Source organism: Podarcis liolepis (genome assembly GCF_965112155.1).
Source record: "Podarcis liolepis genome assembly, chromosome: 6".
Taxonomy (NCBI): Eukaryota; Metazoa; Chordata; class Lepidosauria; order Squamata; family Lacertidae; genus Podarcis; species Podarcis liolepis.
Window position 1 is genome coordinate 12,478,726 of NC_139559.1, and position 27,556 is coordinate 12,506,281.

Genomic DNA, 27,556 nt, shown 5'->3' on the forward strand with positions numbered 1-27,556 from the left:
CCTTTCCGCCCCTCAGATAATTCTCTACAAGAACAGCCTGTGTGCTTCTATAAGTCAAGCTAGCCAGGCCCAGCCCTGCTAACTGTCTGGCTAGGAGGCCACCTGGGAAACTTGTATAAGAAGCACTGACCTTTGTGAAGAAAGGGCAAAGTATAAGCCTGATAAATAAATAAGCGGAATAAACATGTGTGCCCAGTGTTTTCCCTGCTCTTGAAAAATGAATGCCCTTGCAAGGGAAGGTTCTCTGCCTGTACGTTGGGGTTTGTGTTCATAAATTCATGCCCTTCAGTGTGGAAGTATGTCCCTTCAGTGGAAGTGGTGGCTGTTGGCCAGCTGACACCCCCCCAACTCCACCCACAAATACATGCAGATGTTGCATCAGCTTTCCCCAAAACTCATTTTCGTGTTTAACCTGGCAGCCACAAGCCCTACCCTCCAACTGAATTAATCTGTCGTGACACTGAAGATTTAAATTGCTGTTGACTGGGCAAAGCAATGGGGTGGGGGTTCCAAACCCTCATGTGATGCTTTTAAAAAGCTAAAAACAAGGCAAATGCAAACTGTGCTTAATACAATATGTACAAGAAGAAATGGAAATAAGATTAGAAGTGATGTGTGTGCCAAGAGGCCTTCTTCAGGCAGTGCAGATGCAAGAGAACAAGGTTAATAAATTTTATTTTATTTTCCCCCATCCTCAAAAGCTGGCAGAAGTCCTCGTAGCAACAAGGTCAATTCTAACCTTATTTCTGCATTTTTTCCACAGATTCTCCTCCTCATTTCTTCTCTCATTCTCCTAAGAAGAAAATGGGGACCATTTAATGGATGTGGCAACACTTTTGCTTCTAGAGATGTCCTCATTTCAAGAATGGTTAAATGTCACTGCGAATCTTTGAAATGATTAAAAGGAAGCAGGTAAAGTGGAGACAGAGGGATAGACACAGACTCTGCCTGTTGGACTCGGTGGGGCATCATTCTGACCAACTTAAGCTCCATTGATTTCAATGGGTCTACTCTAAGCATGAAAAGCAATGACAAACCTAGATAGCATCTTAAAAAGCAGAGACATCACCTTGCCAACAAAGGTCCGTATTGTTAAAGCTATGGTTTTCCCAGTAGTGATGTATGGAAGTGAGAGCTGGACCATAAAGAAGGCTGATCGCTGAAGAATTGATGCTTTTGAATTATGGTGCTGGAGGAGACTCTTGAGAGTCCCATGGACTGCAAGAAGATCAAACCTATCCATTCTGAAGGAAATCAGCCCTGAGTGCTCACTGGAAGGACAGATCCTGAAGCTGAGGCTCCAATACTTTGGCCACCTCATGAGAAGAGAAGACTCCCTGGAAAAGACCCTGATGTTGGGAAAGATGGAGGGCACAAGGAGAAGGGGACGACAGAGGAAGAGATGGTTGGACAGTGTTCCCAAAGCTACCAGCATGAGTTTGATCAAACTGTGGGAGGCAGTGGAAGACAGGAGTGCCTGGCATGCTCTGGTCCATGGGGTCACGAAGAGTCAGACACGACTAAACGACTAAACAACAACTCTAAGCATGGCTAACAAGGTTGGCTTGTAATCAGTTATCCGACAACTGTAGACACTTGGATTGGAGGCAGGTCCATTATAAAAGTAGACCCATTCCTCAGCACGTTTGAGACCTGTTATGCAGAATGGACAATTTTCTTGTGCTTTTATTAGGGCTCTTTATCATTCATAACTGCACAGAGGTGAGGATTTTAGTATGTGCTCCTTGACATATTACTCTTGGCTGTAAGCAAGTGTTTGAAAAATGTAATCTGCCAAAATGCCATTCTCTGCACAACCGTAATTTGGGGAAAAGGGATGGTAATGACAAGGAAATAACAGCTAAAGTTAGATGAAGGGTGTTTGGGTGGTGTGATGTCTTATCGCAGGCAGAGATGTCCTACTGAATTGAATGGAGCTTGCTTTGAGGTAAGCGGGGTTTGGATTCTTCTGCCTGAAATCTTGATCTCTTCCACACTCTTTTTCAGCAAGAGCTTTCTGCCACGAAACCCTTAGAAACAAATTTTTAAAAATCAATACTGCCATTTCACTCTTGCAGACATTACGGTTCTCTCTCACACATCATAATCATCATCATCTTCTAACACTATCAGTGCATTTGGCATTTTATAGAGTAATGTAAGCTGAGAATAGTCGTTACCCTGCCCGCCTCGCACCCTAACAATGCAATCCTATACAGGCCGACTTTGTAGGAGGAAACCCCAATGAAATCAATTGAGCCTCCTCCCAAGGTAAATGGGTGCAGGATTGCAGTGTAAATTTGAGACACCATTCACTGGGATCTTCTGCCCTACAAGTTGCTAGTCAGTGCATAAGGGAGAAGAAGGGGTGAAGCCTTTGTTTCAAAACTTCTTTAATGCTTCTGCTATCACTGCCTGTGGAACAGAGGCAGAGGAAGCAGGAATCATACCGGAGCAAAGCTGGGGGAGGAAATAGGTCGTTGGTGGGCATTTTTCAGCCCACTCCCATTTGGGCTCTGAAAAAAAAATTCCCATTTCTCCCATTTTTTGGGAGGGGGGTTTTCAAATCCATATTGAATTAAAATGGGGAGAACTCAAAGTCACCTGTCTCCAGAAGGAAATGAAATATGTGCAAACTGCCTATGACCAGAGATTACCTTAAAAGTGGCTCAATTCTGTGCTGATGCTATAAAATTAAGGAGACAAGCCTTGAACGAATCTTACCGCCGATGTCTTAATATGTTTTAAAATAGCAGTTAAGGTTTTAACTTACATATTTTAGCTGTTTTTATCTGAATTATTTATCGTGTATTAGCTCGCGGAGCTTAATTTTAACATGCTTGCATGGTATCTGTTGTTGCATATGTTGCACTCTGGTCGGTGACCGAAATAAATCGATTCATTCATTCACATGACCTAAGTTCTAAAATATTCAGTTTGCTTAGATGTACATATTCATATACGTATTTTTTATTTATTTATTGAATTTATATACCGCCCTATACCTGCAGGTCATATACATATACAGTAAATCAGAACAACCGGGGCTTCTTGATATATCAGCTCCACCTTGGAAATAGAATTATTGCCCTGTTCAGAATTCTAATGCATGCCTCCTGCTAACAGCTGAGTGGGACTGCTATGTCCCTGATGCCTATTGCTCAACATCCAAAAAACCAAAGTGCTGCACCAACAAATACAAAATAACCCTCCTGCAGTGCCACAAATCCAACTCAATGGTGTAAAGTTAAAAAATGTTGATCACTTATCTTACCTGGGCAGTTATCTCTCCACAAGGGCCAACATTGATGCTGAAATCCAGCATTGCCTGAGCTCTGCGAGGGCAGCTTTCTCCTGATTGAAGTGCAGAGTGTTTGAGGACTGGGACATTCACAGGGAAACCAAAATGCTTGTTTACAAAGCTATTGTACTACCAACCTTACTGTATGCTTGTGAAACATGGACCACTTATAAATACCGCCTCCAACTTCTTGAAAGATTCTATCAACGGTGTCTCCGAAAAATTTTACACATCACTTGGGAAGACAGGTGAACTAATACCAATGTACTGGAAGAAGCAAAGATTACCAGTGTTGAAGCAATGATTCTTCAACATCAACTTCATTGGACTGGACATGTTGTGCAGATGCCTGATTATCGTCTTCCAAAGCAACAACTCTATTCCAAACTTTAAAATGGAAAGCGTAATGCTGGTGGTCAACAAAAGAGGTTTAAAGACTCTCTCAAGGCAAATCTAAAAAAAAATGTAATATAAACACCAACAATTGGGAAACACTGGCCTGCGAGCACCCCAATTAGAGAACAGCCTTTACTCAGGACGCAAGGGAGAAATGTGCTAAGGGGAAGGCATGCTTGGCAAATCCACACCGTGATCACCTCCTGCCCAGAAACAACTGTCCCCACTGTGGAAGGACGTGTGGATCCAGAATTGGCCTCCACACTCACTTACGGACTCATTGTTAAAACCATGTTTATGGAAGACAATCTTACTTGGCTATGAGTGATCGCCAAAGAAGAAGACTGCATGTGTGAACTAGTCTCATCCCTTGGTACCTGGACCTAGAGCATGAATGTTCAGAGAGACAAAGACTTCACACAGCTGCCCAGCTGCCAGGGCCATGCCTAAGCATGTGATGTCCGGAATAAGGCTACTTGGTGCTGCCCAACTCACACTTTGGGAAAATGCATGCTCGTGTGTGGCATCTACTGTGGGAGTTGGTTCTGGAGACAGAGCAAGAGGTCTGGAGTTGAGGAAGTGAGCTTTCAACCCAACCGGAGTCTAGAGGAGACTGAGAGGCTTATATTCTCATTGTTAACTCCTCTTTTTCCTGGTCATCTGTTGGATCATTAAGAATGTGAGGATAGCCCTTCAGAATCAGGCCAATGGCCCATCTAGTCCAGCATCCTTTTCCATCTCTGACCTGAAGCCCATGAGCCTGAACTAAGTACAACAGCATTCTCCCCTTCTGTGGAGAGAGTCCTCCTGAGTAGACCCTTCAACCCAAAGAGACCTCCAGCAGTAGAGTCTTCTGACAGCCAAGGGGACACTCCTGTGACTGTGGGTTTTCCATTGGGGCTGACTGTTGCCTTTGCTCTTGAGGAGCAGATGATGATCGGGCAGAATTGGAGATCAAGGTAGGCCTGTGGTTAGACGGATCATTGCAGGGGCACAGGTGAGACACGCAGGATCCAAGCCACTTTAGGCTGCCTTGGGTACTTCTGAGATGTTCTTCTGGGTCCTCAGTTGGAGAGAGGTCTGATGCTTCTTCAGAAGAGGTCTCTCCAAGGCCTGGGTTGGGTGAGATCCTGACAATGCATGAGTCAAAACTTGTGAATAGGTCATTAAGAACTCCCAAACTTCATGGAGCAATTTTGATGATGAAAATTTTGGAAGCATCCTGTCTGAAGGCTACAAAACCCAGTTTGCTCGAGCATTTTCTCCCAACTTTTGCTTCATTTTGTATCTCCATCTGAGAGTTTACATTTTTAAGTTTTAGCCTCAAGCAAATGGCTAAGGCTGAGTTACTGCCTGAATCCTTGGCAATAGTGAAAGGGAGGGAATTTAATAAGTGAAAAGAAAACACACACACACACACCCTGACAGATTCATAACTACATGCAATGCAAATAAGCTCTTACATCAAAATGTAGAAACGATAATGCAATTTAATGGCTTAAGGACTTTTTAAAAGGATGAAAATGCCTGCCATATTTTGACAGAGCAAAGATATCTAAGCTGCATGCTGGGGATGCGGTGGAGCCTAGCTCTATAAGTCTTGGAGATGATTTGACAAGAACAATTTCAATGTTCAGTTTAATGCACTTATGACAAATTTAAGTGATGAATCGATGCCCAAGAGGCCATGTGACTGGAATTAGGAGGCACAAATTCCCTTGTTATGGGAGCAGCTACAGGGCAGTTCAGTGCTGACAGGCATACTAAAAGTTAGGCAAAGGAAATCTACAAAGAACATTATGTCAATGGCAGAGGAAATGGAAAGCTATATATTTATTAAACCGTAATGTCACCAGGTGAAGCTTTGCGGCACTGAAGACACTTCTTGGTTCTCCAGATGCAGGAAGAGGAAATCTTATTGGCGTAAATTCAGCCGGCGGAGAAAAGGAAACATTACCTTAGAATCCCAGAAGTTGCTCTTGCAGTCTTGTCCTCAATTTACTGTACGCTTGCGGCTTCCTGCTGCCACAGATGTGCCGATCAGCATGAGGTCATGCATGGATTCCTGCACTGCTCCCAGGAGCTATGGGGGGGGGGGGCAAAACTGTATGTCACGATTAACATGAAATGCACAGCTCTCATGCTTTTCTTTAATGGCTTGCAGCCAGAGATCCCCCTTCCCTGACTAATTGTCATCAGAATTGTGGCACACGGGGCAAGAAGCTTTACCTCTCCCCAACCACAATCCCCATGAGATTTATTTTTTTTTTTTTTTGGAAAAACCAAACCTCGTGAAACTGGGGAGTTTCAGGTTCCTCAGTTTTTTGACTGGGGAAGGAAGGGATAAACTTCTCCTGCCAGACTGCTGCAATCTTGATAACAATTTTAAAAATCGCTCCCCTGTAAAGACAAATAGGGGACACGGGTGGTGCTGTGGGTTAAACCACAGAGCCTAGGACTTGCTGATCAGAAGGTCGGCGGTTCGAAATCCTGCGACGGGGTGAGCTCCAGTTGCTCGGTCCCTGCTCCTGCCAATCTAGCAATTCAAAAGCACGTCAAGTGCACGTAGATAAGTAGGTACCGCTCTGGTGGGAAGGTGAATGGTGTTTCCGTGCGCTGCTCTGGATCGCCGGAAGCGGCTTAGTCATGCTGGCCACATGACCTGGAAGCTGTACGCCGGCTCCCTTGCCAATAAAGTGAGATGAGCACCGCAACACCAGAGTCGGTCACAACTGGACCTAATGGTCAGGGGTCCCTTTACCCTTTACCTTTTAAAGACAAATATGCTCCTCATTATGTCTAACGTGGTCTTTCATCCTCCCTTGGATCAAAACACAAGAAGAATGTAAGAATAGTTCCACAGCATCAGAGTGAGGTCCCATCTAGTTAGGTGTGGCTAGCCAGATGTCTTCCAGAATTCCAGAAGCGATCAAACCAGCAATCAGACCTGGATCAGGTCAGATGCCATTGAACAATGGCAGTGAGACTGGCTCAGGAATCAACAGATTCTGAACCATCTCAGCTCTTCTTTACCTCTAGAATGTCCCTTTTGTGGGCTTCCAGTGGCAGGCATCCTGCCCACCTGTGTGTTCAGTGAGTGGAAAGGGTTGTGTGACTTGGATGGCGTGGTTGTTGGTGGTGATGGCTGGCTTGCCTTTCTGGGAAAGGTGGGTGATGAGTCACTTTTGCCCAATCCACCACCACCCTAATCTGGATGAAGGGGTTGGTGGTCTGGATTGTTCCATAATTTAGGAATAAATTCCACTGAATTCAATGGAACTTGCTTCTAAGTTGACAAGTATAGGATTGTGCTGCTAACCAGCTGCGTCTAGGTTCTGTTGGAAATGAAATAACAGCTGCTTGATGGATCTGTCAGATTACTGACTCTCAGGATAGACTTCCTGAGAGGCTGATCAAGCAGATGCAGGGACTGGATTCCTTGCTCAGGAACAACCCTGGTGTGTGCTTTGTAGGCTAGCTCAGTACCCCACTATCTTAAAAAAGAGCCTTTGTCACGATTTGTCAAAAACTTGACAAAATTTGGAAAGCACATTGAATACAGAGGTAGTTACTGAAAGTGAAACAGCACACACACGCACACACACACACACACACACACACACACAAATCTTTGGCCCAGTTGTGTTCATCATAAGCATCTCTGGTTCCCAGGAATTTCCATCTAAATGTTGCATTACAATTTACATTTGTCATGGGATGTCTGAACACAGCAATACCTGAGGCTGTCTGGTTATCCTAATCCATAATGATGAAGATGAAATGGGACAGACGTAGATTTACATTTCTTCCCTTTTTTAAAAAAAACAAAACTGCAGGGTTTCCTTCAAGTGGAAAAGTTTGCCAGCTTTGTCACGAACCAGGGGAGGCAAGGGTGGACAGCAATGGATCAGAACGAACTGTCACAACCCCAGCCTCTGTTCCTGTGAAATTGCAATAGATTGTTCCTTGCAGAGTGTCTGCAATTATATAAGCACAGGGATTCCTACAGCCGGTCATCTCAGAATTTGTAGCACTACATGCAGCGTCTTCTGGTTTAATGAACAAAATTTAGCTCTTGTGGGTCATGGAGAGCAGTCTGATGAACTCTAGGCTGAAAATTTCACCAATTTTCAGATTTGCTTGAGTGGCCTGGTTACCCACTTGCCTCGCTTTTAGGATAATCTCAAAATCTACAGCAAGTGGAGACAGCAAATTCCCTGGCTCATCTAACATATCGAAAGGACATTTGGGTTTGATGCTGGCCCTACAAAAGTTGTTATGCACTGAACCACTGTCAGTCATTTTCTCACATCCAAGGAAAGTTAGTTCCTCAGCCAAAGCGAGGGATGCTTCTTGTAGTTGTCTGTCACCTTCTCTGTTCTTCCATTTCAAAGGCTGAAAGAAAGGTCATGTGATGGAGGGTAAATTAATTTCAATTTACATACTGGTGCAGATTTGCCAAATACAGTGGTACCTCGGTTTTCAAACGTAGTCCATTTTGGAAGACCGTTTGAATTCCGAAACTTTCGAAAACTGAAAGCTCAGAATGGAAGCCTTAAAACCAGGCATAGGCAAACTCCGGCCCTCCAGATGTTTGGGACTACAATTCCCATCATCCCTAGCTAACAGGACCAGTGGTCAGGGATGATGGGAATTGTAGTCCCAAACATCTGGAGGGTCAGAGTTTGCCTATGCCTGCTCAAAGCGGAAAACTCAAAATGGAAGTCATGTTTCATGTTTAACTTCTGAGGTGTGTTCGAAAACTGAAGCATTTACTTCCAGGTTTATGGTGTTCGAAAACCAAAACATTCATCAATGGAGACGTTCAAAAACTGAGGTACCACTGTACACACTTCTTGAAAGAATGTGTGAAACACATGCATGCAACTCTTTGACATTTGCTGCACTCTGAATTTTGTGATGCAGTATTCCAGCCAATACTGGATAGAGATGGTTGGATATTGTTCTTGAAGCTACCAGCATGAATTTGACCAAACTGTGGGAGGCAGTGGAAGACAGGAGTGCCTGGTGTGCTCTGGTCCATGGGGTCACGAAGAGTCGGACATGACTAAACGACTAAACAACAACAACATTCCAGCCAAAGATGGACACAAAAATGTGTATATTGGGGAGAGGATTTATATGGTGGGTATCTTACTGAAAATAACAAGGCATTGACTTGGAAGATGGCTTGCCAAAATGCATACGTTAGGAGAAACAGAATGCAAAACAGAAGGAAACACACACACAAGTTTCGCTAGAGCTGGAGAAACAGGAAACAGGGATAAACTGCACTGGAGCAAAAAAATGGGTTTCTGGAAAATATTTATAATCACCTTGTAACCAATTCTGGGAGAATATTTTGCAAAGCCCTAGAGGCAAGTGTGGGGCAGACAAAAGACACTGCCTCAAGTGGGGTATAGTGGTATAGCATGTTGGACTAGGACCTGGGAGACCAGGGTTCAAAGCCCCACTCAGCCATGAAGCTCACTGGGTGACCCAGAGTCAGTCGCTACCTCTCAGTCTCGCCTACCTCCAAGGGTTGCTGTGAGGATTAATTGCGGAGGTGAAGAACTGTGTATACCTTGGAGCTCTTTGGGGAAAAAGCTGGGATATAAATGCAAAATATGCCACACAATTTAAGGAAAAGGATCTATAAGGGCCTCGTTCTCTGCAACTTTGCATATGGCTGACATCTGACGGATTTGTTTGCAAGCATCTGATTGATGTGTGCCCCTGTCAGCCCCTAATGGAACCTATCTGGAACAACATTTTAACAGCACAAGGGCTTCAGAGCAGGAAAAAGGATCTCAGCCTCACAAAAGAGTTAGCGGAAATGATTTGGGAGCACAGCTCAGACAGGAAGGCTCCCTGCCTCTTTCATATGCTCCCTAAGCCCCTGAAGACTGGCTCAGGTTTAATCGACAGTAGGATGTCTGACTCCTCTTTTCAATCAAATCTGAAAAGACATCTTGCAGGGTGACATGTCAGCTGGAAAAGTTTAACTACAGGTGCAAGGAAACGACAGTGCAAGAGGCTTTTTTGCCTCTCTTCCTACTTTTCTTTGAAGGCTGGAACTAAAAACGTCTGGGTCTGGAAAGAAAGAAAGAAAGAAAGAAAGAAAGAAAGAAAGAAAGAGGAAGTGAAAGCTTAGCGCACAAGCCAACTAGGTGGTTGTCACCATCGATGGTGAGGATTCCGTTGTGATGATGACCTCACTTCAAAGACAGCTACAGTAATCCTTCAGAGAATCAAATTCAAGCCTAGGAAGGAGAGAACTTTCACATGAAATGGCTTCCGACATATCAAAGGCAACAGTCTGAGTAACTGAAAGATGAGGGAAACTGTCAATGCACGAAAGGTCCTACTGAGTTTTATTCAGGGGTGGGAGTGAGGAATCATCAGAAGAACCTGCACAGAGAGACCCATGATAGTTAGGTTGGCTGAATTGGTTAGATCCTGCTGGATAGAAGGTTTTTTTTTTTTTGGGGGGGGGGTTGTGGCACAGTAATGGAAATATATGCCTACAGATTTGCCAAAGTGCACAAGGCTGCCTTATATTGAATAAAGGAAGGGGTGAATCTGTGAGCTTCAATTTCTCCCAGTTTCTCCTTTTCCCAATCTTAAATTCCTTTTCCCAATCTTAAATTCAGTTCTTCCACTCTGGGGGAGAGCAGAAGAGTGAGTTAAGCCCTGCCAAGTGGTTCAGCAATAAAACTGCCGGCACATTTGCAAAGCTAAGCAGGGCCGGGTATGGTTTTGAATTGCATGGGGGACCGCGTGTTGAGATTCCTGCATTGCCAGGGGTTGGATTGGATGGCCTTTGGGATCCCGTCCAACTCTATGATTCTATGCACCTAAACTGCCTGATGGCTCATTGCCAGAAATCTGAGCTGCAGCTCTCACAGCAGGAGAGGAAACGTGAGAAGTCAGAGATGGCTAGTAGCAACAATTGTAGCAGAGGAGTTACAGGTTGTAGATATTTGCAAATAAAACCATATATCATAAAGACACCACAGTCTCTGCTGTGCCTAATTTCTGAAAAAAACATGAACCCTAGGTAAGTACAGTGGTACCTCGGGTTAAGTACTTAATTCATTCCGGAGGTCTGTACTTAACCTGAAACTGTTCTTAACCTGAAGCACCACTTTAGCTAATGGGGCCTCCTGCTGCTGCTGCTGCGCCGCCGGAGCACGATTTCTGTTCTCACCCTGAAGCAAAGTTCTTAACCTGAAGCACTATTTCTGGGTTAGCGGAGGCTGTAACCTGAAGCATATGTAACCCGAGATACCACTGTATTTGGAACCCCTGGAAGTGAAGATTGTGGTGACCTCTCTCTCTCTCTCTCTCTCTCTCTCTCTCATCTCTCTGTCATCTATTATCTATCTACCACCTATCTATCTATCTATCTAACATCTATCTTAAACAGAACCCATAGTGAATTTTAAAAACAACAGCAAGCAAGAAGTCTAACCACATCAGCTAACTGCTATAAATTATATCACAGCAATTTAACTGTTCAATTATAACCCAATGAAAATATTTTGTAAGTGAAAAAAAGTTGTGAAACAATTCTGGCACATGTATTTCCGTTCGTTTTATACATTTAATGGTGATAGTCATTTAATCCTTTGTATTTGTGAGAAACCATAACAGCTATCGTACCACGATAGCCAACGTAATTCAAATTTTTGGTTATTTCTCTTCAAACAAACAAAAAACCCACTGAATGAAAAAAAATTATCAACAGAATCCCTTTGTTAGTTTTCAATACATGCCTATTCAGTCAGTCTGAGGATAAATACATTTTACTTTTCTCTCTAGAGACATAAGCTAGACATGCATTACTGATATTCCCTTATCTAGGATGGTGCAAAGGGTGTTAGATAATTATACCACAGGATATGCTGTCATTTTTTTGAATTTGCATATACAGTAGGCTCATTAATACTGATTGCTAATTTTCATTTATCACGCCTCCACCTAATAAATTCTGTACCTCTTGAATATAAGGATATATGGGCAGAACTGGAGAGGGGAACAGCTTGAATGGGGAAGGTTATCAGTCTATCATACCTGAGCTGGAAGCTACCAATGGACGATGAAGGCAACATCACCAAGAAGGGGCACGTTGTGCAGATGTCAACTGATGTTGACTATGGATGTGGCAATTCAAATCACTTTTCAATTGTTTGCTTTATTGTTTATTTCCATTATGGGTTCTTTAATGCCATTCCATATTATAATCCTGGATCAAATTTACAGCTAGCTCTAAACTGCTTAGAAGCCATTTCAGCATCTCATAAAATCATAGAGTTGGAAGGGACTCAAGGGCCATCTAGTCTGACCCCCTGTAATGCAGGAAACTCAACTAAAGCATCCATTACAGATGGCCATTCAACCTCTGCTTAGAAACCTCAGTGGTATATCAATCAATCAATCAATAGACTGACTAAATAATTGGTAATAATAATAAATAATAATAGATTTTTATTTATACCCCGCTCTTCCCAGTTCAGAAAACCGGGCTCAGGGTGGCTAACAACAAATTTAAAACACTTAATTGATGCAACAAAAAACAGCATAAAATACAGTATAAAATGTGAATAACAATAAATTCAGAATTCAAAAATCAATTTAGGGGGAAAATCCAGCCAATAAACATTAGATGATCACCAGGGCTAGCTGGCTAAATTAGTCCTATTTGGGCCAACAAGGAGACCAGGGGATAATTAGCTGTGGGATCCCAGAGTGGGCAATCTTCATAAAAAGGGGAGGGGGAGGGAAGCAAGGGGAATAAAAGATCAGGCTAAGTTCACACTGAAAGCCAGGCAGAATAGCTCTGTCTTACAGGCCCTGCAGAAGGAAGTTAAATCCTGCAGGGCCCTGGTCTCATGGGACAGAGCATTCCACCAGGTCAGAGCCATCACTGAGAAGGCCCTGGCCCTGGTGGAGGACAATCTGACTTCCTTAGGGCCCGGGACCTCTAAACTATGATTATTCATGGACCTTAAGGTCCTCTGCGGGGCATACCAGGAGAGGCGGTCCTGTAAATACGAGGGCCCTAAGCCAGATGTTGGTAACTGACCAACATCTACAATAAGGAGTATGGTAGGGCACAAACAGATCTCAATTCTTCCCACAGCCCCAATGGCTTCTTCAGAGGGCTTTTTGCCAACTTTAGGATTGTGACCTTTAACGCACACCCCAGATCTGATTAATTTTCATGGGAGAGAAGTAACTACATTCCACTCCTATGGAAACCAATGAGACTTGAGTCTGCTAACCTGCTGTTGCTTGCATTGCACCCAAAATCTTATTGCATCCTAAATCGATTACCCATAAGGCAAACACAATGCCAAACAGGCACATTTTACCCTTTTCTTGTTTCTAAAATAGGAACTACTAACATTTTGTTCATATTTTTGTCCAGGCTATTTCGAAGAAAGAAAGAAAAGAGGGGGGGGGGGGAGAGAACTGTTCAATTTTGTTTTATCTTTTCCTTTCTTAAAAAAGGGGCATTATTAATTTCAGTTTCAACAACTGTTATTTTTTCTCTATGTGCGTGTGTGTATTCATATTTAAATTAGGTTCCCTTGAGATGGAAGGAAAGCAAAGAGGTTTTATCAAGAGAGACTAATAATATAGCAGGCAAAGCATCCGAGACTTTCCGTATTGAATGTATAAATCATGCTAGCAGTAACCAGAAATGTTTAAATAATATAGAGAGTCTCGCAATAATATACTTATTAGTTTAAGTAATTTGGGGGCTCTTGTTCACATGGCAAATCTCTCACAGAAAATTTTCTCAGCTAATCACTTGATAACTGAAGCCGAGGGAGGGATATACATATTATTCATCTCATAATTCTTCAGGACTTAAATGTTATCATAGATCTTTGTACTGTGTGGTGGTCGATAATGCATTTATTTAGGACGTTCATGGGCTCCTATTAAAGAATTCATTTCTCTTTGCTTGGCAAAATGTACCTGAGATAGAGAATTCAAAGTAATAATTAAAATGTTCAAATATAACACTTAATGAAAACAGCAATTTTTATTGTTAAAAAAAAAGCCAAGGCTGTTGCAAAAAAAATAATAATCTTTCTTTGCACATTGTATTTTGCTGCCGGATTTGCAAGCAGTGAAAATGTTGAGGAGATTTTGTGACTTTGGGAAGGAAGGGAGGGGAATTTGAGTCAGGAGAGAGACAAACGGTGCCTGCTGATCTCTGTGATAGAGCGTTTCACATGAGTAAGACAATGACACCAAAGGCTTGGTATTGTGTTGATGTCAAATGGGTCTCCTTAGTTCAGGGGAAAATGATGCTGAAACTAGGCCAGATCATTGAACTGGACCATAAAGCAATCAGAGAAGAGCACATACTGAGAGTACTGGGACCACAGAGTGTGTGTGTGGGGAATACTTCTAGTAATAGTAATAATAGTGCAGTGGCTGCTGGTGTCCTTCCAGTTCAAGGTATTGGCAGTAATACACAAAGCCCAAGTATCCGCAGGAGTACCTTCTTCAATAAGTTCCAACAGATAGTTTACTTCTCCTTCTTCTTGGGGTTTAATGGTAGGAAGACCAAGGAGAGGCCATCTACTGTGTCATCTACTGTGATCCTAAACATCTGCCACCTTGAGGGATAACTTCAGGAAAAGAAAAGGCTAAGGAGTATGTTAACGCAAAAATCTGAGGGCTCCCTTGGACAAAAACAAAGACGCCAACCAGGATAACTTGGAGCAAAACAGCAGCCTGTAGGCTTGGCCTTTATTGGATACTGTTGCAACAGGACTCCCACCCGCAACAAGATGAAGCAAAATGGAAGTCCAGAACAAAATAAGACCCCAACTTTTATTAGTTACTAATCCCCCAAACTACACCCCTAAGACTACATCACAACTACATCACAAAAAAGGAGGGGTTGAGGGTGGAGTTGTGGAGGTAACCTGACTATCTTGTCACCTGGCTGGTTCCTCCTCTCCCCCTCCCCATGAGTCATTTCCAGAGGACAAAAGGGAGTTAGCAGTTTCCTGCCCCCAGAGGGAAGATCTGATCATTGGCCTTTGTTCCAGTCCATGTTGAATCCACTCCCATATGCAAGTCCTTTGTGACCTGGATGGTCTTCTGTCTGGGACCATCAAGGTTGTCATGCCAACTGGGCAGGGCTCCTGTGTATGTGCTGGTATGGTTAAGGGATTATGGCCGTCCTGTATCAAACCACCCTTCTTTGACAGTCCTTCCTTTATGGAGTAAAATAAAAGTGGACCGGTGTAAATCCAATGTATGGTTGATTTACTATGAATTTATAACAGAAATGTCATGTATGTGGTGTGTGTGTGTGTGTGTGTGTGTTGTGTTTGTACAAACTGAATGATTGGGGGGGGGGGGAGTTTTCCTGCAACAAGTAAAAAAATCTGGAGTCCCTAAGGTGGTTGGATGACGCCTTGTACACTTCCTTCTGGCAACTCCTGCAGCCAAGCTGGTTCCAAACATATTACTCTACTTTACTTTGGACCACAAAATAGGAATCCTGTTGTCTGGGCAGCCCAGGATCTCCATACACACTGCCCAGGGGAAGTCTCTTCAGTGCTGCTAACACAGAAGTTTGACTTCACCCCATTTTCTCTCAAGACAGACAGGTGCCAACAACAAAAGCAGCAATGCACACTCACAGCTGCCCCTTAATCCAGGCAAACAAATGTCTTGACCAGAGTTGAAGGACACATTCCAGTCATGCAGAAACATTCAAGGAGGGTGTGAAGCAGGCAGGTGAGGGTATGGCCTTTGGAGAAGGCATGAGAATGGAGTGGGGAAGAGACCTGGAGGACCACATTTAACCTTCAGACCTGAGGTTCTCCACCCCTTTTATGTGGCTAGCCACCCTGGGCACCTTCGGATAGGCAGAATATACATTTAACAAATAAACACACAAATATTTATGTAGCCTCCAGTGCTGGAGACTCTGCACTAGAATAAAGGGGGAACCAGGCTGCTTCTCAGCAATGATCAAAAAGTAATTGGGAAAACATTAACGCTACAAACAGAGGTCTCTCATTGAAGGAAATAAAAATTAAAGAGATTTTGAAGCCCGCCTGACAAAAGGCAATCATGTTTCTGCTACTCCAGCACAAAGGGAGATGAATAATAAAGCAATACAGATTTGGGGGAAGCCGTTTCATCTTTGCGGGAAAAGAAGAATGCCAAATATGCAGAAATGGTAAAGTTCAGTCGAGACCGTATCAAAATGAAATGCAAAGACAATCAGGGGAAAATAAATGGTTGCGCGCAGCAAAACACTCATGAAAGGGTGAAATCTCTATTGTTCTATTCCTGGGTGACTTCCCAACCAACCCCCGGAGGTAGTGGCAAATAAATAACCCTTGCACAGCAACAGATCAAAGGCACTTAAGTGTGGATGAAGAGATGAAATACTGATGCAATTTTTTTCTTATGGGAGGCAGCAGGAGGATGAAGAAGGAAAGGTTAAGCAAAAAAGCAAAAGAAGAAAGACAAAGGTGCTGAAGGTCCCTCAATAAATAAAGGCGAGACGGCTGAAGATAAGCAGAGCGGAATTACGAGGCTTGTTACTGGAGGTTCCCCCCGCCCCAAGACCCTCTGGGGAAGATTGAAAGCCTGATGTACGGTTGCAGACATCCATGAAAGAGTGTTTTAATATTTCCAGCTGAAGTCGGCATCATTTTCAAACACCGATTCTGCACAGCCATAGCTTGTGCTTTTTGGAATATGCACCTGCTTAGGAACTATTCCCAGCACTTGGTTTGTTTTCTTGCGCCATTTATCAGCCACTTTTCTGCCAAGGTGTTCTAGGAAGTTTATACTTCTTTGTAGAGAAAGGAAAGGCTTAGAATCTGAGAGATGCAGTACAAAAGGCGACAGGAGCTGAGAGGAAAGAGGGAAACTAGAAAATCTGCGGTCCTATTTCATGTTAGTGTCGTGCCGAAATCTGTCCTCCGGTTTTTCACCATCATGGTGAGGGGGCTGAGGGTGGTGTGTGTGTTTATCTACACCCCTAGGGGTAGGAAACCATTTTCAACCCAAGGACTGAATCCCAAAGTGCCCAGCCATATTGATTAGTGGGTAGAATCAGAGGCATAGGAAGGTTAGGTGCTATCCGGTGCAAAAAATTACTTGTCACCCCCCCCCCCAATTGATTTTTTGCCTGCAAAAATGGTTTTACGTTATTTCATAGTTTCTTACAAAGGAATGTTGATTCTGGGCCTCTGATAGCAAGCAGGCAACTATGGACAGACACTTAAATCTACAGGATGGATTGTGTTTTGGCTTGTGTTATTTTATTTATATTTATTGTTTATTTATTTAATAAAATTTATTTTAAAAAACCTGCAAAGTGGTTTACCAAAAATAAAAACAACAACAACCAAAAAACAAACAAACCACAGCAGTAAAATCAAGAAAAATTAACAATCCTACTTTAAAACATACAAAAGCTAAAATATGAAGACTAAAATTACTTCAAATTCCTAAGGAAGGTATGCTTGCCTAAAGAAGAATGCTTTTATCAGGTGCCCGAAAAGAGTCTAGCAAAGGGACGTGCTTTGTTGCAATAGGCGGGGAGTTCCAAACTGCAGGTGCTGTCACAGTAAACAATGCAGTACAGGTATTATGTGGAACCTGTAGTAGTGCTTGAAACTACTGAAGGGGAGGTTTTATTTATTGTGATTTCACCATGCTCTGTATTATCTAATCTACTCGGCCTAGTCTTATTTTCTTCACATAGGACGACTTTCCAGGACCCGGGAAGCCCGGCGGAGGGTAGGGCAGTAGGGCAGTAGGGCAGTTCATAAAAACCTTTTCTTTTTTTAAAAAAAATGCCTGCGCCAAAGGTCTTATTTTACTAAACTAGGGATTATATAGCTATATCTGAAATTTCATGCATATCAGTTAATATCTTGACCCTGCTCCACTGAATTGAAATTTCAGCCTTCATGACATAGGAGAACAGCCAAGTAAACAGCTATTTTTGTGGAGGAGGGTCAAGTTATTAACCGATATGCATGGAATTTCATGTATAGCTATATAATCCCTAGTGTAGTAAGATAAGACCTTTGGAGCAGGCATTTTTTTTTTTAAAAAAAAGTTTTTTAGGAACCGCCCTAGTAGGGCGGTAATTGTTCCTTGATAATTTGTCAACCCCCTCCATGATGGTACCTGGGGCGTTCCTACGCCCCTGGGTGGAATGTCCTCACCTGTCAATCACCTGACATCCACAACAGGAAATTTCAAACCATGGTTGTAAAGGAAGAAATGAGAAGGCACTCAAGCTTCAGAGTGCTTCCAATTTTAACTTTGCAGTCATCACTTGAAGTCATTACTTTCAGATATCCAGTGCTATTTCCTTTCTCCTGTCTATCACTCCCGGTTGGATGTAATCTCTGCCAAAGTGAGGTCAACAGAAAAAAGCAGACAAATTTGTTTTTTTGTTTTTTTATAAATATTTATTAAAGTTTTCACAGTATTAACATAATGAAAAAGAAAAAAGAAAAAATACAAAATAAAAAACAGTTAAAAATAATTCCATCTTTTCGTCACTTATCTTTCATTTACTTGTTTCCCGGACCTCCTCATACTTCCCTTTTTTGTATTCCAGTTCAATTTATTAGTTCAGCAATTCCTTTCCCTCCTTATTATCCTGATCTTTAATCTTAATATATTGTAGCATTAAATTTTTACCTATTAAAAATCCAATTTTTCCATATTCTTTTATACCATTACAGCTAGAAACCACTTAACTTCAATCAAACATCCTTCTAACATTCATTAATTTTGCAATATTTCTGTAAATAGTCTTTAAATTTCTTCCAATCTTCTTCCACCGACTCTTCTCCCTGGTCTCGGATTCTACCAGTCATTTCCACCAATTCCGCCAATTTGAACTTAACACACCTGGTTCTCCTTTGGCAGCCATGGCTTGAACTTTTCCATGTTTTATGTTAGGCACATTATAAGTAACCTCACAGGCCAAATCAAGGGGTTTGGTGGGTCTTATTAGACCCATCTGTTACAAGTCCCTCACCATCAACTAGACTGGTTTCTGTTAGGGACATGGGATGAATAAGTGAGCATTGGCAATTTCTGTTCTCAATTCCACGTTTGTCAGAATTCTTCAACATCCCTACTCCCAGACAAAGCAGTTAAGGGGGTTTCTCTCTAACCTCTCCCTCAGACGCTGAAATTTGCTGAAGTTCATTTTCCTTCAAACAGGGAAGGGGTCCTCTAAGCAACACCCTTTGGTACAAAAATGATCCCAAAGAATATAATCCCAGCTATGAGCCACCCAGAGTGGCTGGGGAAACCCTGCCTGCATTTAAGGTGAAGGGTGATAGCAGCAAATACAGCAGCAGCAGCAGCAGCAGCAGCAGCAGCAGCAAATGACGGAGGTTGAGAGTGAACCTTAGGACAACCTCAGAGGCAATGAAGAAATCCAAGAGAAGATGTGGACTTAAGGTGGGGTTGCTAAAATGGGGGGCTGTCAGTCAAGAAACTACGCAGTCTTGGGTACCTGGAAGGAAGCAGGTGCTATAAAAACTTTGGGTGGTGAGTAATAATATACAATTAAGCCTCACAAGAACCTTGTGAGGTGAAGAGTGCCAGACCTTCCTTTATAATGAGGCTATTATTGGACTGTAATTGAAAACTAATAAAAATATTATATATAAAAAGACCTTCCTTTGCAAAGTAATAAAGAGACTCACCACATCACCTCTAGAAAACTGGGAGGACTTGTGGCTCTGAAGGGTTTCTGCTAAGCTGCTGCATGTTTCTGGGTTTATAACTTAGGACATGCTCCTTTTGGGGGTTCTATCTAGACCAGACCAGCTTCCCTTCTTAAGTTTCAAGGGGATCAAACAGATCATTCCATTCACTGACATCTTCCGTTCTGTTCTTCCATTCCAGCCAATGCTTAACAGGCCATGACTCATGGAGAACACTGAGCATGCTTGGTTATCATTCTCAAACACACTAATTTTCCTCCAGACCTGTCACTACAGAGGCTCTAAAAAATTGGGATACCTCACCCCACAGGGTCTCAACCACATTGAGCCCTGAGGCACAATCATCTGCTCATGAATAGGTACACCTTTGCAAGTTTCTGTGGTAAACATGAGGATGTTAAGCTGTCAAAGCTAGTGGTGGCACATAATTAGGACCAGAGACTGTGGCGTTGCCCTGCTCTCCCTTGTACATGCAACAGATAACACATAAGGCCTAGTTACATTGAAGAAGATGGGTGGCAAATACTCTGGGGAAGATTAAGAGGAGTCAATTTAATCTAATTCAATTTGCTCTCAAAGAACACACAGAAATAAACACAGCTTTGTTATCATTCTCCTGACCACAGGATCAATAGAAATATTGCCATTGCATTAAGGTGGTGACAGTGGGGACGGGAGAGAGAGAGAAAAGTACATCATCTCAGTGATACCAATCCTTTCATCTCTTAACTTGTTGGGATGTCAGCAGTTTCCTTTCACTGAAAATGTGCCTTCTGAATCTTTCAGCTGTCATCTTTGCCTCTCTGACAGACAAGCTGATTCGTATCAGCCAGTGAACCTTCTTCATCTCTCAAGTTATGTCGATAGCTCTATCAAGTTTGGTCAGGTAGAAGCCTCCATGTCATGGGATGAGGGCCGGGCAGGGAAAAGTTAGCCCCTAAGCCAGCAGCTGCCAACCTTCTGGGGGCCATGGGCACGTTTGCTGAATGGAGAAACTGTCTTGGGCACAGGGCAAAGGCTTCAACAAAGCACACAAAATGGACTATTAGTCCCTTGTCATGGTCAGTTCACTTCCTGTTGAGATTTAGGCTTTCAGCACCTTTTCACCTCTGCAGAGGCAGGGGACCTATTAGGGTAGTCCATCCTTGGAAGATAGGTTTCCAGACAGCCTTGGAATCAGGTGGAGAAAGCAAACCTCCATATGCAAAATCTGAAGGATGAATATATCCCAACCTCTGGAGGGTGTGTGTAGCCGGGGAGAAGTCAGAACCTACTCCAGATCAGGTTTTTTTTCTGCTCCCCCATTCAAACTAATGAAGCAAAGCAATTTCTTCAGTTTGTAATAAAAATAAAATAAAAACCTCCAAAATAAAAAGAATGCAAGAGAGTTCATTTCCCCAGTTCTCAGATTTTAGGTCCCATGAGAAAGTTAAGAAGATTAGGAGGTTGGAAGGCCCATGTCCAGTTTTGGAAGAGGTTTCTGTACCCACTGAGTTCAATTCTGCGACTGACTCTGGAGGGATGGTCTGGCTATCCATAGATGGTACATCTCAGTCTGACAAAGAAACGTAGAAGAGATATCACAAACGTCCTTGGCTCGATGGCTGTCATGCTGCAAAGACGCTAATTTGTTTCGGAGTGCCTACTACAAATGCAGCTTCAGGTCCACATGTGGGGGTTAAGTGAAGAATCATGCACTGACTAGGAATAACAATAACAACAGGTGCATCTTGCTAGATGGCACTACTTGTTCTTTGTTAGATTTTGAAATAAAAGCTCTCATGAAACAAGGGCCAATAAACTAACTTCTTTTACAAACACAACGCACACTTCTCGTGAGGGCTCCTAAGAGAAAGCTATAGGTGTGTAAACAGATTGCAGCACTTTGTACTGATCCTTATTTGGTTCTTCAGTGTTGTTTGCATCTTATCTTTCTTTCTTTTCTTTTTAAAAAAAGGAGAGGCAAAAATCTCTTTGGAGACAAGGAAAATGCCGTAAGTGAAACATTGCAAAGTCTGCTTTCACACAGAATTCATATGCGTAAAAGCAAAACCCACCATTCTATTGCATCTTTGCATTAATTAGAATTAGGATTGAGGATGTGGCTAGACTGATGGGATGGCCTTGCAGCTTAAAATTGACACAATACTCAGGGTATGTGTGAAATATATTCATGCAGCATATAAAGTAGGGCAAGCCCAGCCTCCCCCCCCCATCTACCCTGTGGGAGTCTTGGATCTACCCAATTTGGGAGCCTTGGATCAGACCTTCCCACCCCAGGCCAACCTGATGACTACTCACCGGTGGTCAAGGGTAGGACCCTGGGTGGGAAGAAGGAGAGGTCAGGAGGTCAGGGAAAGCCTGCATCCTATATCCAAACTCATCCAAACCCACCTCTACCCTCCCAGGAAGACGCAGGAAGGCAGGTAAATGTCTCCTAGTTTCTTCTCCTCGTTTCTCATTCTTTCACTCAATGCCTGCCTCTCCTTCTTACCTGATCCCTGTTGCCTGAGAACCTCTGATCGCTCTGGACCACCTGATCTGTGGTGAACTGGGACCATGCCAAAACCAACTTGAACAATGCCCAGATTCCTTCCCCCAATTGGCCCATTTTGGTTCAGGCATTGGCTGAATCCAGTACATAGTCCTAGGTTATGGAAATGGTGATGGCCACTAAGTGATGGCCACTAAGTTGGATGGCTTTAAAAGAAGATTAGAAAAACTCATGGAGATTGAAGCTATCAATGGCCACAAACTCTGATGGTTATGATCAACAGTGGAACCTACATATAACTCCCACAATGGTTACCCCTGGTCTACAGCAGTGTCCTTCAACCTTGGGTCCCATATATTGTTGGACTACAGCTCCCATCATCCCCAGTCAGCTTAGCTAATGGTCAAGGATGATGATAACTGTAGTCCAACAACATATGCAGACCCAAGGTTGAAGAACACTGGTCTATAGCACAAAGAGTTAACTTATCTTGCTTAGGTTAAGGGTGCTTTGGTGCACCGACATGAAATAAGCTTCTTTTAGACTCTCAGGAAGGTTCTTTTCCTAATTAGTCATCCCTTTTTCTAATTATACCTGCAAAGAATGAAGGGAGCCCAATTAGCCAAAGGAAACTGTAATGATATATTGAATTATTAAATTAACATTCAGGTGACATTTTTTTTCCAATTAAGAAACATAGAAGGCTGCCAACCCAAACAAGTGATTGCAAACAAAGTGAGACAATGTCAGTGGGTGGGGGGTAGGATCCAGCCCTTTAACAATGTTTAAGGATAATAGAAAATTAATTGTCAGTTTGGCAGCCTCGCCACCAATGAAAATGAGTGGCATCTCTCCCCCCCCCCTTTTAACTGTGCCTTTCAAATCCTGTTTGCGGCCACCTTGCTGTTGTTAATTCAGAACAAGACCACCTTTAACCACGCTGCCTGTGGGGGCTGCTTCTCATTTGACATTTTGTACTTTGATACAGCTGTTCAAAGGCAAATTACATTTTCCTGACTCTCACACACTCATTCAAGGCTAGAATGGGCAGCTGGAAACCATGAGGGGCAGTCTACCCCCCCCCCCATAAGCTTCCTTGGATTCAAACCCAGACCCTGATTCCAAGAAACACCAGTGTTGGGATTCAATGCAGCTGAAGTCTCTCCATGACTGCTGGTCAAGGTGACTATGCTTGCTCTCCACATTTGGAGGTGTATGCCTTTGAATGCCAGTGTGGTGATCACACAGGGTCCCTGGACGTTTATTGATCCCTGTGCCACCACTGTGTTCACTTCCCCACTGCCACCAACCCGTTACTCTCGGGTAAAACACTGGGTTGTTAAAAGTGAACCAAATAAACAAGTTTATTTTATAAACGTTAACAAGTTTATGGTTTCTCAGATAATATTCCTGTCAGTATCTTAACTTTAGTTTCTTTACCGGCCTATACCTTCCTAATTCCCAATACTGACTGATTATCTCAGCTGTTTGACTGACTCCTCTTAACAAATTCTCTCACTCTCTCACATCAGACTAGCCCAACCCTCAGACTTATCCTCTTCTAACTCCAGACTGTCTTCTCAACCGCCCTAACTCTAACTCCTCCCCTGGTTAGTCATTTTACAATTGGTTAACCCTTTCCTTCTCCTGCCAACCTAGCAGTTCGAAAGCACGTCAAAGTGCAAGTAGATAAATAGGTACCGCTCCAGCGGGAAGGTAAACGGCGTTTCCGTGCACTGCTCTGGTTCGCCAGAAGTGGCTTAGTCATGCTGGCCACATGACCCGGAAGCTGTACGCTGGCTCCCTCGGCCAATAAAACGAGATGAGCACCGCAACCCCAGAGTCGGTCACGACTGGACCTAATGGTCAGGGGTCCCTTTACCTTTTAACCCTTTCCTTATGAACCCAGTATGACGTCACACACCTAGGAGGGCAAACGCCACAGCCAGTAACTAGAAAACTCAGGAAATGAGAAGAGTCTTCTGCTTGGGTCCTGCCTGCAGATTTCCCACAGGCATTGTGGGTAGCCACTGTGAGAACAGGATGCTGGAATAAATGGGTCACCGACCTGATCCAGCAAGCTCTTTGTACATTATTATGTTCTTATGAAACTACTTCTCACTGCAGTCTTCAACAACTCGGTGACCTTCAGATGTTTTGGATGGGGAGTTCCAAGGGTGGAACTGAAACAACAGGGGAATGTTATATGTATAACAACTGTTTGTTTTCTTCTCTGGATCACGCTTTGCTCGCAACGCACATTGATACTTTTGGGGGAGTATGTTACGGAAAAGCAGCAATGCGAGAGCGAGCTGCAGATGGCTGGAAAGCAAAACAGGATGTTGATGTTTGGGACTGTACCATGGGAACAAAGGGGCAGTCTATTCACTGTACTGAGCACCGGATGTTAGCTCAGAGTGTCATCTGACCTGTACTGGAAGTACAGGGGTGGAGTTTCTTACTCTACTGTTGGAGTCTGGAGAGTGCAGACGTGTTTCTCTGTACTGCTGCAATGACAGAAATAAAGACATGTAAATAGATTTCTGTCTGTCTCTTTCCCCTCCCTGAGGGAAGCAGGGAGGAGGGAGGAGTGGTGTGTCCCTCTCACGCTGAGTGGGATCGCCGATAGTGACCTCACCTGTATCCTGCCAGGAGACGCAGACGGGGAGGTCAACAAGGATCTCAAGCCGGGTGCCTGGAGAGTGGCCAGTTTCCTCTGATAAGGCTTAAGATTCCAACACTTCTCACTGCAGTCTTCAACAACTTGGTGACCTTCAGATGTTTTGGATGACCATTTCCATTGGCCCTAGTCAGTATCTGCCCTCCCATGCACATTAATATGTCAGGTGTGGAGCAGGCAGGCATGGTTAGAGGAAATGGCCCCATGGGAGTGCCGCTAGGCCTAATTTGTCCCACAGACCAGAGGTTCTCTAGCATTGGACCACAGCTCCCATGATCTCTGAACCTTAGTCATGCCAGCTGGGGCTGATGAAAGTTGCAGTGGAGCTACGTCAAGGGACCAGGTTGAACTATGCTTACCATTTGTTTATGCAATCAGGTCAATGTTCCAAGGACTTAGGAGGGAAGTGGAGCAGGGACAACAAGCTGCTAAATAAGAGAAGCAAACACTGGTGAGAGCGATTCTACACCTCAACCAGCTTTCTCTAGGTGAAACTTAAGAATTCTCGATAGTCAGAGAACTCAGCTACATTAGTCAAAAAACAATTAATTGAATGGATTGTAAACATGCAACACTTGATGGTGCCAGAGAGCAGAATATTTTTCTACCTGATTTTCCATAGGGTTCCCTCCCCTTTTGCTATAACGATCTAATTTCTGATTTATTTATAGTGGTTTTTTCCCTGTGTGTAGATCCACCCAGGGTATGATATACATTATAGAGCTGCTTTTCATATGCTGAGCATAGCATGAAGCCAAGATTTCAAACAGATGATACACACACACACACACACACACACACACTGGATCCCACAAAGTCCTTCCCCTGTCAAATAAAGGCCTCATTTGTACAACACATTTAAAGCAATATCATAATACATGCATTTTTAATTGTAAGTTTTTAAACTGTTTGAAGCTGTGGGTCTTCAGGGTGAAGGGTGGGTAATAATGTAAAATATTAATAATACTATTCACGGGTTCCCTCCCCACAATAATTGCAGGAACTCTAGTTTGTTAAGGGTGCTAAGAGTTGTCAGGGCACTCCTGTTCCCCCCACAGAGCTATAATTCTCAGAGTGGTTTAAAAATCACTCTCTTCATGGAAGAGGGAAGAAACTTGTTTTCTCTTGCTCTAGACGCAATGGTTCTCAACCTGTGGGTCCCCAGATGCTGTTGGACTACAACTCCCATCATCCCTAGCTAGCAAGGCCAGAGCTCAGGGATGATGGGAGTTGTAGTCCAACAACATCTGGGGACCCACAGGTTGAGAACTGCTGTGAGTCTAGAGGGTCAGACTCAAACCAGTGGCTTCAAGTTACAAGAAAGGAGGTTCTGAGTAAACAGCACGAAGAACTTTCAAGAGCTGTTCAATAGTGGAACGGTCTCCCTCAAAAGGTGGTGGACTCTCCTTCCCTGGAGGTTTTTAAGCAGAGGTTGGGCGGCCACCTGTCATGGATGCTTTAGCTGGGATACCTGAATTGCAGGGGGTTGGACTAGATGACCCTTGGAGTCCCTTCCAACTCTAGGATTCTATGCTTCTATGATTCCCACAGAACTCTGGTCACTGTAGCTCTGTGAGGGAATAGAGATCTCCTAACAACCCAAGGCTATGATGCTGCTTTAATCATTTACAGCAGATGGGACCTGATTCTCTCAATGAGGATCAAGAGTCAGAGAAGATAGAGAGAGAAAACACCAGGGCCCAATCACTAGCATATCCAACTAAAGCCAGGATAGACTGTCAAACCCTACAAAGCCACGGCTTGCTAGTAAAACAGAGTGCTGACTTCAACAGGTGGTCAAAGTGAGTATAAGGCAGCTTTGTATATTCAATGCCATTTTTGAGAACGAGAGCTGCGCTTTTGCATTTTAAAATTATATTCAATTATGTTCTAATCAGTTGTGCTCTAATCCCTAAAGTGTATCTGAGGAGGCCTCCCTGACCCGCAACGGATAAGGCATTCTCCAGACAGGCCCATGCAGGAAGCAGAATAAAGTGTATTGCTCCGAGTTGAGGATCTGTCCGTTTGACTTAGCGCTTGCATTACCAGGGGCTGCAGGTGAAGTTTATCAAATCAGCTTGAAATTCAGCCATGAGTGGCTTTACGCTGCCTCCTTGGTAATCAACAACCCACTCTTGGAGATTTTTGGCAGCCTCACCTGGTTACGCCAATAAATCTGAGTGAATAGCTGGCTTGATTTGTTATTGATTTCCCGGAGGATATATTTGAGGCTGCAACTTTAGTGATAGGTCTTCGGAGAGGGAAGGCAAGGCAAGGCAAAAGAAAACACAACACTCTGGCTCTAAAGAGGGACTCCAGTGGTCAAACTCCAATATCATCAGAAGATTCATGACCGGTAATGAACTCAATTTAGGTTGCCTCTTGTCAAGCAGAGGCTGGGGGTAGCAGATGGGGTCAGGAACGGCATCTGAAAGTATATTCACAATTTGGGACAATTGGCCGAGGCCTTCAGCTGTTGTACAGGCCGCTTGAATTACTGTTGATCTCAACAAGAGATAATCATGGTTCAGTAATGCCCTAACTGTGTGTAAGGGCACAATGTCAGGATTGGTCTTTAGATGGGATGAACAGCTTGAGAGTAACTCAGCCCGTGCCTGAGTGAGAAACTGCTCAGATTGAGGGACTAAGCTAGGATTCACAGTTTTATCTTCTCCTTTCACTTCCCTCTTCTCTTTTTAAAATTTTATATACCGCTTAAATTGCTAAGAGGTTTACATTATGCTAGATATTACTTCATATTTGATACTGGATCGGAACGTTCCAGCCTATCCCAACATGAGGCGTCAATGGTCTTCCACCGTCCAGCTCACAAATCCTGACACACATGAGCAATGCTGAATATTGGTGTCACACGATAAGCAAATCCTACACATGACCCCAATCACAAAGCCTCCCCACAATTG

The 27,556-nt window shown here is 43.4% G+C and overlaps 1 long non-coding RNA gene across 1 annotated transcript; it reads right to left on the bottom strand.

Moving 5' to 3' along the window:
• Positions 1–685: 685 nt before the first annotated feature.
• LOC310708948 lies at positions 686–19,546 on the bottom strand. The gene is made up of 3 exons (XR_014527247.1): positions 19,438–19,546; positions 5,655–5,780; positions 686–793 (listed from the first exon to the last, which is right to left on the bottom strand). It is a non-coding gene; the product is annotated as an uncharacterized lncRNA (long non-coding RNA).
• Positions 19,547–27,556: the final 8,010 nt, after the last annotated feature.